Source organism: Caloenas nicobarica, chromosome 1, assembly GCF_036013445.1.
Source record: "Caloenas nicobarica isolate bCalNic1 chromosome 1, bCalNic1.hap1, whole genome shotgun sequence".
In the NCBI taxonomy this organism is placed as follows: domain Eukaryota; kingdom Metazoa; phylum Chordata; class Aves; order Columbiformes; family Columbidae; genus Caloenas; species Caloenas nicobarica.
This window is the reverse complement of record NC_088245.1, coordinates 42,009,582-42,023,169: the sequence shown is the minus strand read 5'-3', so window position 1 is coordinate 42,023,169 and position 13,588 is coordinate 42,009,582. Positions and strand designations below refer to the sequence as shown.

Below are 13,588 nucleotides of genomic sequence, written 5' to 3'. Positions count from 1 at the left end.
CCCCGCCGCAGCAGCCGGGCAGCGGAGCCTTCCCGCCCCGGAGCGGGGCCCGCCGGGCCAGGGCAGAGGCCGGTCCCACCAAGGCCCCGGCGGAGGGCGCGCTCCCGGCGCCGCCTCCTCTCAGGAAACGGGGGCGAGAGCGGGAGCCGGTGGGAGCACACGACGGGGCGCGGGGGCCCGGGGCAGCGCCCTCCCCCGCCGCCTCCCCCTCCAGGCAGCGCTGTGAGATGCCAGAGCCCTCCTCCGCGCCCGGCCCTGCCGCGGGAGCCCGCCCCGCCGCCGGCTCCTCCTCCTCCCCCGCCGCCGCCGCTCTGCCAGCAGCCAGTCGGGCCTGAGACCCGCGCCCGGCTGCGGGGCCTGCCCTGAGCGCCGGCGGAGGGCGGGCAGGGGCGAGGGTGGGGGGAGAGGGGAGGAAAAACCAAGGAGAAGCCCCGGATACCGAGCTCTGCCGCGTCACATGAGCTGACAGGATCCGTACCCGCTCCCCTCCGCGCAACAAAGAACCGGGAGCCCCTCTGCCCGCCGCGGGACGAGGCGGGACGGGGCTGCCATGGGACGCTGAGGGCCGGCCCTCGCAGGTAAGCGGCGGCCGTTACGGCGGTTGCCCGCCCGCTCACCTGGCGCGCGGGGGCGCCCCCCCCTCCGCGCGGGGCGGGGGTGTCACCTGCCGGGGCGGCCCGTCCCCGCGGCGTGCGGGGGACACACTCGCGCCCCCCGTCTCCTCTTCCCCCTTGTTTGTTCTGAGGTGACTTTTTAATCTCTTGGCGGTTTGTTCCCCTCCCCGCCTCCCCCCGCCCCCCCGCCTCGGCGTGTGCGGTGTTTGCCGGGGGGTTGGTTTGTTTTTAAGCGGGCCGTAACCCGAGCTCTGCCCGCGCCCCCCGGGGACGGGGCGCCGCGGGCGGCAGAGCCGGCGTTCCTCCTCCCGCGGAGGGCAGGCGGGGCCCGGGGGCTCCGCTCCGGCAGCCGGGCCTGCCGGCGGCGGGGAAGCGCCGGTGCTTCCCGCAGGCTGCGGCTCCCCCCTCGCCTGGGTGTCCGTCCTGCCCCCTGTGCAGCCGTCGTTAATCTCCGAGACCTTCACGTTATTTTATTTTTGTGGTGAACCAACAGTTAAGGCCGTGCGGTTTTGTGCGTTGCCTCCCCCCGCTTCCTCCCCTCCACCCATCTCCCCCCCACCCGTAGGAACCAACACGTCGTGACCTTTCTGGCTGTTAAGAAGAATATTAAGGTGGTCTTTATTTTTGTCAAAGCGCCATCCAGTTTATGAGCTGCCCTTCCCCAGCTGGATTACTGCTGGCGGTGCTGGCAGCCCCTTGCCCACCCTGGACTTGCCCACCGGGACCGTTACTGGAAGTTGTTGACAGTGTCGGGGACAGCACGTGTGTCACACGCCCCTGGAACCGGCGGCCTCGCAGCCACTGAGGTTCACGGCTGGAAACTCCCGGTGGGAGCCACCTGGTGAAAAACACCCCAGCAGGGCCGGCGTCTGCAGCCTCTTGTGGTCTGGGAAGCTCTCTGCCCCGGTTTTGCTGCGTGTGGGTGCTGAGAATGGCGCAGGGAAGGATGCCAGGGGGGTGGAGGTCAGGAGAAGTTTGAAGGTAGGAGAAGGGAGTGCTGGGGCGGTGGGCTGGGGGGCAGGAGGGGCAGGCAGGCAGCTAGGCTGGCCCGGGGGCAGGCTGGAGGTCAGGGAAGAGCGAGCAAGAGGAGAGCACAGGTGATGGGAGCAGGGGAGCTTGGCCCTATGACCGAGCGTTATCCCGTCTTTGTGTGTACAGCACAGTGCGATGCCACTGAAGGGAGCAGTTTTATGTGAGGAGTGGTTTTTTAATTTTATTATTTCATTTTATTTTTGGCCAGCAACCCTCTCTGCTGTGATACGAAAATAATCTACTTCTGGGCACGGCTAGCATCTTCCTTGAAACGCCAAGTGGCTACCTGACTTGAGTCTTAACGCAGGCACCCGTTAACCCTGGGTCTGTCCAGCTGGGAGTGTCCCTGGGAAGGAGTCTTCCCCTGCGCGGTTATCTTGGCTTGTGGGGACAGAGCAGAAACCACAGCTCCCTTTCAGAGGAAGGTGCTAGGCCGGCCTCAGTAATCATGTCCAATCTTTTCTCTTTAAGTCAACATTAAAAATAAGTAGCGCTACAAAGTGGGGAGGAACAAGCCACCCACTGCCCTCTGGCTGCCCAGTGCCTGTAAGGGCAGAAACAGCCCACATAAAGTCATGTGTGTTCAGGTGATGGGGCAGGACTGTGGTTCAAGCAGCAGGAAGCGGATTGCATGCCAGGGAAGGCATTAAGGAGGGGGAAGCTGAGGGTGCGCAGCACCTTCCAGCTCAGCTAATGTATCCCGAGATGTTTTGCAGGTCCTCTTGCCGCAGGCTTTGGTAAGAAAAGGGGTGCGTGAGCAAAGAGGTTGGGCAAATATTGCTGCAGCCTCAACTGTTCAAAGACTAAGAACTAGCCCGCTCGTGCCACCCCCACCCCACCGTATTTAGGGAGTGGCATTGGGGTCCTCGTTGGTGTCCTTCAGGGTGAACCAGATTTGCAAGTTTATGCATATCTTTATGCAGACTTGTACCTGGAGTTTATTTTAATGAAAGCCATGGATTTTAGGTAGTTTGACTTCAGTTAAAGCAGCAGATGTTCCAAAATACGGGACAAAACTGTGAAAGGAGGCAGTACTGATTTTAATTGCTCATTTTTCCCCAGCCCCTTTTTTCTCTAAGATTTCTGTCTTGACTTCTCTCCCTTTACGGAGTGTTTCTTGGTTTTGGTGGGGAATACAAGAGAACTTGTTAATAGCCAGCTCACATTCTGTTGATTAGTGCTGAAAATATGACTGATTTTTCATTTAACTGGCTGTGTCATGAGGGCCTGGACTGGGACCCTGACAGTTTGTTTTGTGTGGGTCATTAGCTCCAGTGGAAGACTAATGACTGTGGCTGACAACTTGTATCTTCACAAAATAGGAGAAAAGGTTGGCTTTTCCCCTAGAGCGGACGGGAGGTTTGAAGTGAAAGTTAGTTCATCTGTCCCTTCCCTCCAAAAAAATGTACACCACATTTTTGAAACTGAGTCATCAGGTACAATTTATGTCAAGTATTTTTAAGCTGTGATGAATTTGATGCACTTTGGCCACATGCTCACTGGAAATCATAAGACAAGTCTAGCTCAGCTTTGCCCCGGCTGAGCTTGAAAAGGTGATGAGGGAGTTTCCTTGCTGTGGCTCTTGTAGATCCGAGCAGAGCACAAGTGTCTTAAAAGGGTCAGGACAACTGCCGTACAACACCCTCTCTGCAGAGGTGGTGTAGGAGCAACATAAACTCTCCAGCCTCATCTCTCTGGGCAGCCTTTGCTGATGGGGGTGAGCTGGGAGCAGGTGAGGTTGGAAGCAGGAAGGGGTGGAATATTTTGATGGCTTGTGCTCTGGATGAACTGGGAAGGGAGCGTGCCAGGCTCTTGTCCATCAGCCAAGCTTGTGCCGAAGGCCGTGCTGTCTCCTCCTGACAGACCAGTGTTGCTTTTTGGCTCTCTCTGAGCTGTGCTTCTCGAGAAGTGTACCACAGGATCGGTGTGCAGGAGACAAATTCCCTCCAAAGTCATGGAGTCGTGACAGGGATGCACGGATTCGGGAATGATTATTAGTGTCTGATCACCTGGCCAGGATTGTGTAATGACACTGAGTAAGAGATAAAAGGTTTTATATCCCATAAACTTGGTTCTTGCTTCAGGGTGAACCGCAAGGCTTTTGAAAATGTGTGCGTTTGAAGGCTCTCTGGTAACTGCAAATAGGTGCAAATGTTAATCACTTGAAACGAGTCCTTAAAAATAAGAACTGAGAGACATGCAGGCCATAGGCAGGAAACTGAAAGAAGAGCTAATTGCTGGGTTTTTTGGTATATTTTTTGAATCATATTTAATCCTGCATGTATGATTCTGCAAGTGACCCAGCAGCTCCAGCAGTTTATTCATTTATTTAAAACAGCTTTGTAGTTCACCTTGAAAACCACTTCCTGCCATATGGTTATGTTATTTCCCTATGCCACGTTTTTTGCTAATTATCAAGACCATTTGCTTTAAAATAGGTGTTTTTAATTTCACAGCCTTGCCTGCCTCTCCTGCTTGATCCTGCCCTGGAGTCAAGAGGCTGTGTCTGTTCATTCTCCATGGCAACAGGCTGTGATTTACTTATTCCAATTTAATTAAAAAGCAGCTATCAAATTCTAGGCATCTTATATGTTCCTTATATTAGAAAAATATCAGTGGATCAGTCTCCACAACAGATCCGCCAGCCTCAAACAGAAAATTCTCAGCCTGATCCACTGGTTTCTTTCCGAGTCCTTCCCATTTGGAAGAGTTCAGGAGAGGGAGGAGAGCTGTGGCCTGTCCTCAGGTGGAGCAGATGGAGGTTGCTGGACTGGGGGTTTGGTCAGAGTTGAGTGCTGGACTCCTGTAGCATTGCTGACAACATTGAGGTGCCAGTTTAAACCACAGGACTACCTATTCAAGCCCATTAGGTTACCTCTCTCTTCCTGCTGTTGTTGTGCAGCCGTTGGGAGGTTTCAGGGCTTGATGGTTTGGCATGAACACCCCAAATCTTGCCTGGAAAGGGGAATGTGGGTTGTGTGCTCCAGGCATGGACACCCACTTGCTGGAGCAGGCACTTGGTGCAGTGACTACATCTGCTGAGACATATTTAGAGCTAGTGGAAGGTTGTGATGCCATTGCAGGCTTGGGTGAAAAGGGCACAAGTACCAGTGGCACAAACACCTGTACTTGCTGCAGTGGAAATGCAGAAAATGACAGTTCTGCTAGAAATGTTATTCTGTTTATCAGCTCTCTCTGTGTGAGAGATTTTACAAGTCCAAATCCTTTGTATTGTGTTTGGTTTTTTGGTCCATCTTGAAGCCTGTGTGTTTGTTGATGCGTGCATGATACGGCTTTTGGTTTTAAGCTCGTCGCGGTGCAGAAGCCCACAACACCCTGTTGGTTTAAGCATGCCTGGTATTTGTATGCAGGCTAGAAATGAAGGCCTTAATCCTAAATTAGTTTTCCAAGCGCTGTGGTTGTACAAATACTGGTTTGTGTTAGTCAGGGATAAGGGAACGTATGGGCAGTGACAGGTGGTTGTTGGCTGAAGAGGGGATGGTGCCAGCAAAGGATCTTGGGGATGGATGGAGGAGCGCAGCGAATTTACTGACCTACAGGTGTTAGGTTTGGTAGTAAATGGACAGAGTGGAACCAGCGTAATGAAGGAGTGCCAAAATGAACACTTCTTTTTGTCTTCATTAGCAACACCCCAATTCTTAATAGGATTATTTTCCCTTGAAGGGACTGCTCAGATGACTGAGCCTTTGGAGTGCCTGTGTGCTGGTGGTATTTTTTTCCTGGGAGAAGCTGGGTCTGCTGAGTTATGTAACTAGACTCAGGTGCCATTTCTGAACTCTACTAATGTGTGGAAGAAGAAAAGTTGGCCGCGCATTTTTATTGAGCCTTAAGGAGCAGTTATCCTCAGAAGAGTGCCTGTACAAAACTGCACTTTTCTTTTTTTCTTCTTCCCCCCCCCCCCCCCCCCTTAATGTTGCTACTCCCACTGCTTTTTCAAAGTCACTGCTGGCAATTTTAACAACATATGTAGGTTTTTGCTCCTCCTAGCCAAGCCAAAGCCAGCGAGGCTGTGGCAGAAAACGTTGGACTCTCTCCTGACTTACTTAGCTTCATTGATTTAAATTATGTACAGGGTTTCTAGCTGCAGATTCCTGGTGATCATGTACCAGCTGGGAAGAGCCAGGCACCTCTGAGTCCGTGAGGTTAGCAGTTAAGTGTGGGTTTACTAGTAAAGCGAGCATGTTTGGTCTATGGGATGCTGAGCTGTAAATCTGAAATCTCACGGTGTTGTTCCTAATAAAAATAGAATAAACCCAAACAAAACCTCAAAGCAAGCTTTTGTTTTTTACTGTATTTGAGCAGATACATTCAAGGAATTTATATCCAACTGGTAGTATCCTTAATTCTTTATTACTGGTTTTACTAGAGCATAGGCATGATCTGTATTCTTTAAGAGTTCATCTGTTCCTCTTGCTTATCCAGCTTTGAAGTAGACCTCACTGATATTAATTTCTGTATAGCCTCTAACCTCATCTATAAAATGAAGGGAATACTTCATACAGGCAGCTGTGAAGTTACATTTATTGTCTGTAAATTGCTTTTAGTAATTGAGCAGAGGAGGTGGAGAGGAATAAAGACAGTGGAGTAATATGGGCTTTTTTTTTTTTTTGTCGAAAAGAACTGCAGTATTTTTGTTCATCTGATGATGTAGAAGCTGATGGCGAAAGAAAAATGCTTTATCAAGATACCCTGAAACTAATTGTTAAATTTGTAATGAAAACAGACATTTCTGAGCATAGTGATGAAGGCAGCCATCTTGTTTGATACTAAGAGAGTCTAAATTAGAAATAGGCACAATTATTATTGGAGGTCCTGCAGTACTTCTTGTCTTTATCTCTGGTTTGGGTCTGCTTAATTTTAGTGTCAGCCTTTACGTACATGGCTGCATTCATCATACAGTTCAGAAATGCTATTGGTTCATAGAGCCTAATAACAGGTAAAACTCCGTGTTTCAAGATTATTAGCAAACACCTCTCTTGCAGGCTTTTCAGCTAGGCCCCTTCTTTTTCGCTGACTGGTGTAGTTAATTGTTGGGTGAAACTGCAGGTTCCCCTGGGTAAGGATGGGTTTTCTTGCTGTGGTTGAACCAATCTAACCAATTGCTCCTTCTAAGAGGGGTGGCCATGCCTTGCGGTATTCCCTGCCTTGTGCCCGCTCTGGTGCTACACGGATCCAGCTTGTTCAGCTTTCGGAAAGCGGATTTGCCCCAAAATACAAAAAAGTGAATAGTTTTCTCCTGGGACAGAGAGCTGAATCTGCTCACCAGGTTCAGGCTCGTACCAGAGCTGCCATGTGGGAGGGGTGAGATTTGTTTTGCCAGCACTGAAAGGTAGGGAATGAAAGAAAGGTGGAAATGGGGCCCCCCTTTTTTTGGCAGCAGTGAACTATTAGCCTGGTTCAGCTGTAATGTGAAACCTCGCCCTCAGCCTTCATTTTCAGGTCCCTCCCTTCCCCTCTGCTCCTCTCCTCTCATTCTTTCCCCGGGATATACTTGTGTGCCTCCAGATGTTGACGCCATTCCCAAACAGTATTTTCAAAAGGGGAAAAAAAAGAAAAGGTTGATTTTTTTTTTTTTTTTTTTTTTTTCTTTTCACTGCTTTTGCAGTGAGAGATGTACCGTAGTTCCCGAGAGCCCATTGCTAACAGCCCAATGCTATAAGGGTGTCTGCTCAGAGGCAGAGCCTAAGGGTATTACAGGGCTCAAAAAATAGTAACAATAACCCTCCCTTAGGAGAGGGCAAAAGGGGACTGCCTGAGGAGATAGCTGGAGGCTGAGCTCCTGAAAAAGCTTCCTCAAATGTGGCAATGGCGGCTATTTGGACTGAGGCCTTGGAGTTGGTGGGACCAGGTGGTCCCTGTGGCCTGGGATAAATGGCAAGGGCAGGGAAATATCAGGAGAATTTTCTGTGTGCCCATAGTGAGCCAGGCCTCAGGTCGGGCACCACACCATCTCTCCATCTCTGAAACGTGACTGACTAATTTTCAGGCACCAGCAGAAACATGGAAGGCCTTGTGGGACACGGCTGCGGTGGTGCAGAACGGTGCTGTTCTGCTCTGGGGGTGCGATGGAGCCAGGGGTGTGCTGAAGCTCAGGCTCCATGGGGACTGACCAAAGCGAACTTTGCTTCTGCTGAGCGGCGTGAACAGTGTTTCTGCCACTGATGGATCAGCGTATCTGCATTAGCCTCTGCTGAGTGCAGGGAAGGAGGGATGTGTCACCTAACGAGACGCGTGCCCCAGTGTCTACTTAGCAGGGGCATGGTGCAGGTCACAGTGTGCGTTTGGGAGACTGGATGGAGGCGTCTGTTGGCCTGCGGTGATTGCTTTATGGCTAAATGAGCAGATACAGTGTCTGTCTGGTGAATTTTATACAGCATGAAGGTGAAGATGATGTCAGTGAAGAGCCGTGTGCCAGAGGCAGGAGGATGGAGTGAGCCCATGCATGTGTGGACCGACCAAGTGGCCGTACGGGATGAGAGCGGCAGGTTGCAATCAGCGTGGTGCACAAATTAGAAATGTTTGTGCAGCCATTTTCAAATAAGGAAAGTAGTAGGGAGGGATGAGAGAATTTGTTCCAGCTTGAGAGTTGTTAGAGATTTGTTTCATGCTGTACTGCAATTGGTTGGGATTTTTTAAAAAGCATTTAAGCCTAAATTCTTCTTGTTGGTATGTGGAGACATTATGGCAAGAGAAAGATTATTGTAGGGTTGTGTTGCTTTGCATGGTAAGATTATACACTGGGTGGCTGTTACAGTGGATTTGTGTTCCAAGGATGGAGTGAATAAAGGAAAGAACCAGTGTGTTGGTATTAAATAATGGTGCCACTAGATATGCTGGGCACAAAGTGTCTTTGTTTTCAAGGATGTGTGTGGTGTGTTGTTTTTTTTTTTTTTTTTTTAAATCAGACACATTTATAAGCCAGCTGCAATATTTTTTGAAAAAAGACACATTTATAAAAGAGGGGGCAATATAGAAAATGCTGTAAGTAATGTCATTGAGAAGTATGTTTTTCTTCCATCCCTTTGCACATGTGTGCAGCCTCTGGGGAAGATATTAGTGAAGGAGCTGGATAATCAGGGTCTTCTCTGGAGCTGCTGTTCTGATTGATGTAGTGGGTATTAGCAGGGGGATGTGTACAGATGTGGGGGCTGTCTGGGGTTTCATCTCTGCAGTCTCCCTTTTTTTTTATTCCTTCTGGATAGAGATATGTATCCTGGCACTTTTGTCTTCCGCCTACATCTCCTTCTCATTTCCTGTAAATACTTGCTGATTTTTGTTGTTGTTGTTGTTCTTCTGGCAAATCTTCAATTGTGCTTGTAATGGGTGACTCTCCTCCTGTGCTGCTTAACCTGGCTCATGATGATGGGTATTCCCATAAGCCCATCTCTTCCTGGATCGCTTTGCTGAATTTTCATGCAATCTGCCCAGTCTGTGGGATTCTATGCTGCCGTGTTGGTCGTTCTAGTGAAGATCCAGGGTTCATAGCTGACTATAGCGATGTTCCAGCTGCCCTGTGGAGTGTGAAGGGATGCAGTGAAAGAAGCAGCTGTTCCAGGGCCCTGTTTGTCCTCAGGCTGGAAATGCTGATGGCACCTTAGAGTTCCTGTGTAGGATTGCAATAATTAAATAGTGCTGGGGTGAGAGCAGGGAGTAGAGCATGTGCTGGTCACTTTGGATAGATTTAAAAAGAGGAGTTATTATGGTGCCAGCAGAATATATCCTGTGGATGTTCCTAGCCAGGAAATATTTAGAAAAGCTGTCCCAGAGAGTAAGAGGCAAGCCTCATAGATCTGTGCTATAACTAATTGCCCAGATACCACTGGAGGAGCAGTTTGGAGAATGGAACTCATACATGAACCGGGTGTGGTGTAGAGAGGGAAATGGGAATTTCCTGACTTTCGTTTGTAAAGCTCAAGTGTAGAAGGAATTTTAGACATAATAGGTGGAAAGAAGGACTAAAGTTAATAGGTAGTTCATTTTTTTTCCCTTTTTTTGCACTGCGTGCTCCTGGCTAGTGTTAGCTGAACATCAATTGAAGCAGTACAGAGCATGCTTGGGAACTGGAGACATTAAGCAGAAAGAGAGCGCGAATCTGATTAGCTCTGCTTTTCGTGCTTTAAGCAGAAAGACGGGCTGAAATGTGATTGCAAACAGATAATAGCAGCAGGCTCCTGGGGCACCACCACGACCCAGCATATGGGGTGATGGATCTAACCATGCCATGGAACTGTTTCTTGTAATAGAAGCCGCTTGTTTTTACATTGCGGTTTCTGTTGTACTTTCTAATTATCCTATTCATCGCTGTCTGCCATTTTGAGCCCGGCCACGAGGGATGGCTCAGTCCCCTGGAATGCGTGCCCTGTTGAGCACTGCTGCCCTGAATAGTAACCGTAGCTCTGGTAGGCAAACGGCAGGACGGAAGAGGTGCCAAGGCTTGAGAGTCCTAGCTATTTTCCCCCTTATTTCCAAGAATAATGGAAGTAACAGCTGCTGCTTTTGCCATGCTGGGAAAGGTGAGTGCTGGTGTTGCGTGCAAAGCTCTTAACTTCCCTCCGAAAGCACAAGTATTGGGGTTTGACAGGAGAAGGTTCCTAGTGACCTGAAAAAAGAGGCATCTATCTGGGCTACTTAATAAATAAAAGCTGGCTTTTCTGCACCAGCCACTTTCTCAGTGCAGTAGCAGAGATCCTGGAGCCAGTTCCAGTTTGTTGCCCCCTCCTGCACAGGGAGCAGACGGGCTGGCAGAGGCTTGGCTGGTGCAGGCTGGAACTGGCACTGCCAATAGAGCATCCAACGTCTCTGCGTGCTGCTGGGACAGTTTTCTGTGTCTGTGGTTACTCCTTCCCTGAAAAAAACTGCTTTCCTTTCTCTCCACCCGAGGTTTTCATTGATGGAAACCCTAAAGAACCGATTCCCAGAACTGTTGTGGATTGGGGAAATGCAAAGGGAGTGGGAAGAGCAGAGCTCTCCTCAAAATGTCTGAACAAAGCAGAGTAGTAAGAAGCTCACGTGTGTGTGTCTGTGTGTGTGTATTTTAAGGCCAGAAGGGGTGGATCAGACTAGTGTTTCTGTGACCTTTTTTCAACTGTGTCTTGCCTTCCCTGCCTGCTCCCTCTCCATCAAGGGATTTCCACTTCCTTCCCAGTGACCTGCTGGGCTGCAGGCAGCCTCCCTGCCCTGTGGCAGCTCCCAGCGCTGGCTCCAAGCCCAAGCTAATAATCCCGACAGATTTTACTGGCTTATGCTCTGCTCTGTGCCTTACTGTAAGGGAGACGGTGTGTGAGGTTGTGGTTTGCATGACTTTCAGCGTCATTCTGGCCCTGGGATTCCACCCAGTGGCATCTGTGTGAAACCCAAACCTTGTCATAAGCGTCGGCTGAGCCTCTGGTAGAGCCTGGCTTTGCTCAGTCTGGCTTAGCTTCCCTGCCTACAGGTGACCAGTTAGCACACATGTCGTCCAAACACACCTTCTAATTGTCTCTGACTGTCCGGATGATTGCCAGCAGTATGGAGTTCGGGTGAAAGTAGGAGGTGTTGATAGCCAGGAAGGGAAAAATTCATCAGTTACCAGGGAGGGTAATGAAGATCTCCTCTCACCACTCTCCCCATGCATCAAAGCACACTTAAAAAAAAATAGAGCGTTCATCTTTGACCCCCATTAATGGCTGGCTTGGTCTATGTAAGAGTTTTATGAGTCTGCTGCTGCTCCCCAGGAGTTTAATTATTTAGAGTGTGCGGTGGAGGTTTGTGCTTTCACTGTGGATGGAGCAGGGTCCAGGCGCTCCTGATGGGCCAGGGGGCTGGTTACAAGGGCAATCTGCCTGATGTGTAACCGCTTGCTCTGGGGAGCCTGGTGGAGGTGCAACCTGCAGCTGTGCGGTCCTTGTCAGGGCCGGGAGCCTGTCCTTCTTGTTGTGCGAGCTCCGTATGATTGTATCACGTTGAATTCGAGGTCTGTGTCCTTATCTTCAGGGTGCTTAATAGTTCGGATCTGAGATGCCTGAAACGACCACCTGAAGCTGCTGCACGGGCACGCTCGTGTCAGATCCTGGTCGTTGCTGAGCCTGGAGCCCCCCTGGTCAGCTGTAGAGGTTTTAGGGGCTGGTGTAAGAGTCTGGCGGTGATACCTGATTTGTCAGACCTGGGCTATGCACCCTTCCAGCTCTCTGTGGTGGCATGCCTTCCTCTGCCTGCTTTCTGCCAACAGCCCCCTCCTGTTTCTCCCAGCTCCCCTCCGCACTATAGCAACCATTTTTCCTCCTGTAAGATCCCATCTTCCAGCCTGCTGCTGCTCCCTTCCCTTTGCAGGACGTCAGCTTGTTCTTGTATTCCCTACTTCTGCCCATCCAGCTCTTCTCTGCTGTTAATCGTTCCAAGGCTTGGGAACACACAACAGTTGTGAGGAACAAGCAGGCGAATGACTGATGTGCCTGGAGACCTTTGTGCAGCTCGTGTTCCCAAGTGGGCAGCTGTCCACCTCGACCAGGAGTGTTTCCCAGCTGTCCTGCTGACTGTTTGGCCAGGCATTCACCTCCGGTGGGAAGGTGTCCAGCTCCAGGTCAGTTAACTTGAACGTAGGCTGGTCTGACACATCAGCTGGCCATCTGGAAGGGTCAGGCTGACAACGCTGGCCTTCTGGCTGCCGCTGGAATGGGTCGATTCCTCTTGGGGTTGTGCCGCCTCTTACCTTGGGTCTTGAGAGCTTGCAGTGCTCATTGGCGCTGAAATGAACCAGTGGCAGCTGTTCGGTGGAAGACTGTAAGTGGAGGCTTATTTCAGGGAAAAAGTAGTTGATATTGGTCGATCTGGGTTTGACTGGTAGCAAAATGAATTTATGGGTGGACTGGGAAGCCTGGTTTAATGTGGAAGGTTCATACTGTATTTCTCACACCATGCCCATCGATAATGCAAATGCAGCAGACACCAAGCTAGTGGGTCGTCTGGTGTGTTGCTGCTTCTGAAGGCTGAGCTCATTGTGCATGCTGGGGCTCACTTCTGTGCTCTGCCTGCTGCCGTTTCTTACCCCCTGAGCTCAGGGACCACTTGAACCTTCACCTTCTTGCATCTGCTCTCCTACCATCTCCTTGTACATCCCTCATCTCCTGTTTTCTGCTGTAGCAAGGGCCTGTGTGGACTCTTGGTTGCATGCCAATGGGCTCTTCATGCTACCTCTGTTTAATCTCTTCCCTCTCCTTTCCCTGTTCTTATTTGATTTCCTTTGGTATGGAACTAATGTTCCAGGTTGTGTTGGGAGACTGGGTTGGTCTGAGATGGCAGAAGAAGGGTGGAGGGAAGGAAGGGGCTGATGCTGGTAGAAGTGAGTTTCTGCTGTCAACTTTGGTCTTAATCTGTTGATTATTATGGATCTAGCTAAATCAGCTGGATCTGCCAGACAAATGCCAGCTGTTCTGTGTCCTGCCTCCATATTCTACTCTGTTTTTCTATTTTTTTTTTCCTGAAAATTAATAGGATTCTGCCCATTGATGGTTAAAACATCGCCTGGAGTTTTGGAATGGATCAGATGCGTCAATCAAATGCTACCACATTGCATCCAAGGAGAGGAATGCCATCCAGCTGGGGGTAGGGTCTGTTTTTTCTTTGCCCCCATCAGTGTTTAAAGTTATTGGAAATGTTTTTTTTAATGCAAGAATTTTTAATAGAAAGTACTAGTTTTCAAAATTAATTATGTTGTTGTGTGAAAATCTGACTGCTTTCTTTTTTTTTATTTGTATGGAGCAATGTTGTGCCTCTTTATATTCAAAATGTTATTAATAATCTTGAGGCTTTGCAGGGCTTTGATAAAGAAAACATTTCAGTAACTACTTTGAATATTTTGGGAGGGAAATTTGGTGTTTTAAATGAAAAGTAAATCTACTCTGATTACCAAGAAAGATGAAAATAATTTAACTTGTTTCAGAAAT

The 13,588-nt window shown here is 49.6% G+C and overlaps 1 protein-coding gene across 4 annotated transcripts in view; it reads left to right on the top strand.

The window, feature by feature from the left end:
• The first annotated feature begins 414 nt into the window (after positions 1 to 414).
• Positions 415 to 13,588, top strand: part of TCF20 (transcription factor 20) — a 132,715-nt gene continuing 119,541 nt past the window's right edge. For 3 of the 4 annotated variants that reach the window (XM_065658562.1, XM_065658554.1, XM_065658524.1), the window contains exons 1-2: positions 415 to 578; positions 13,137 to 13,247. The gene's annotated coding sequence lies outside the window, so the exon portion shown is untranslated. The remainder of the gene's footprint in view (positions 579 to 13,136; positions 13,248 to 13,588) is intronic. The other variant, XM_065658535.1, reaches the window with a different exon arrangement.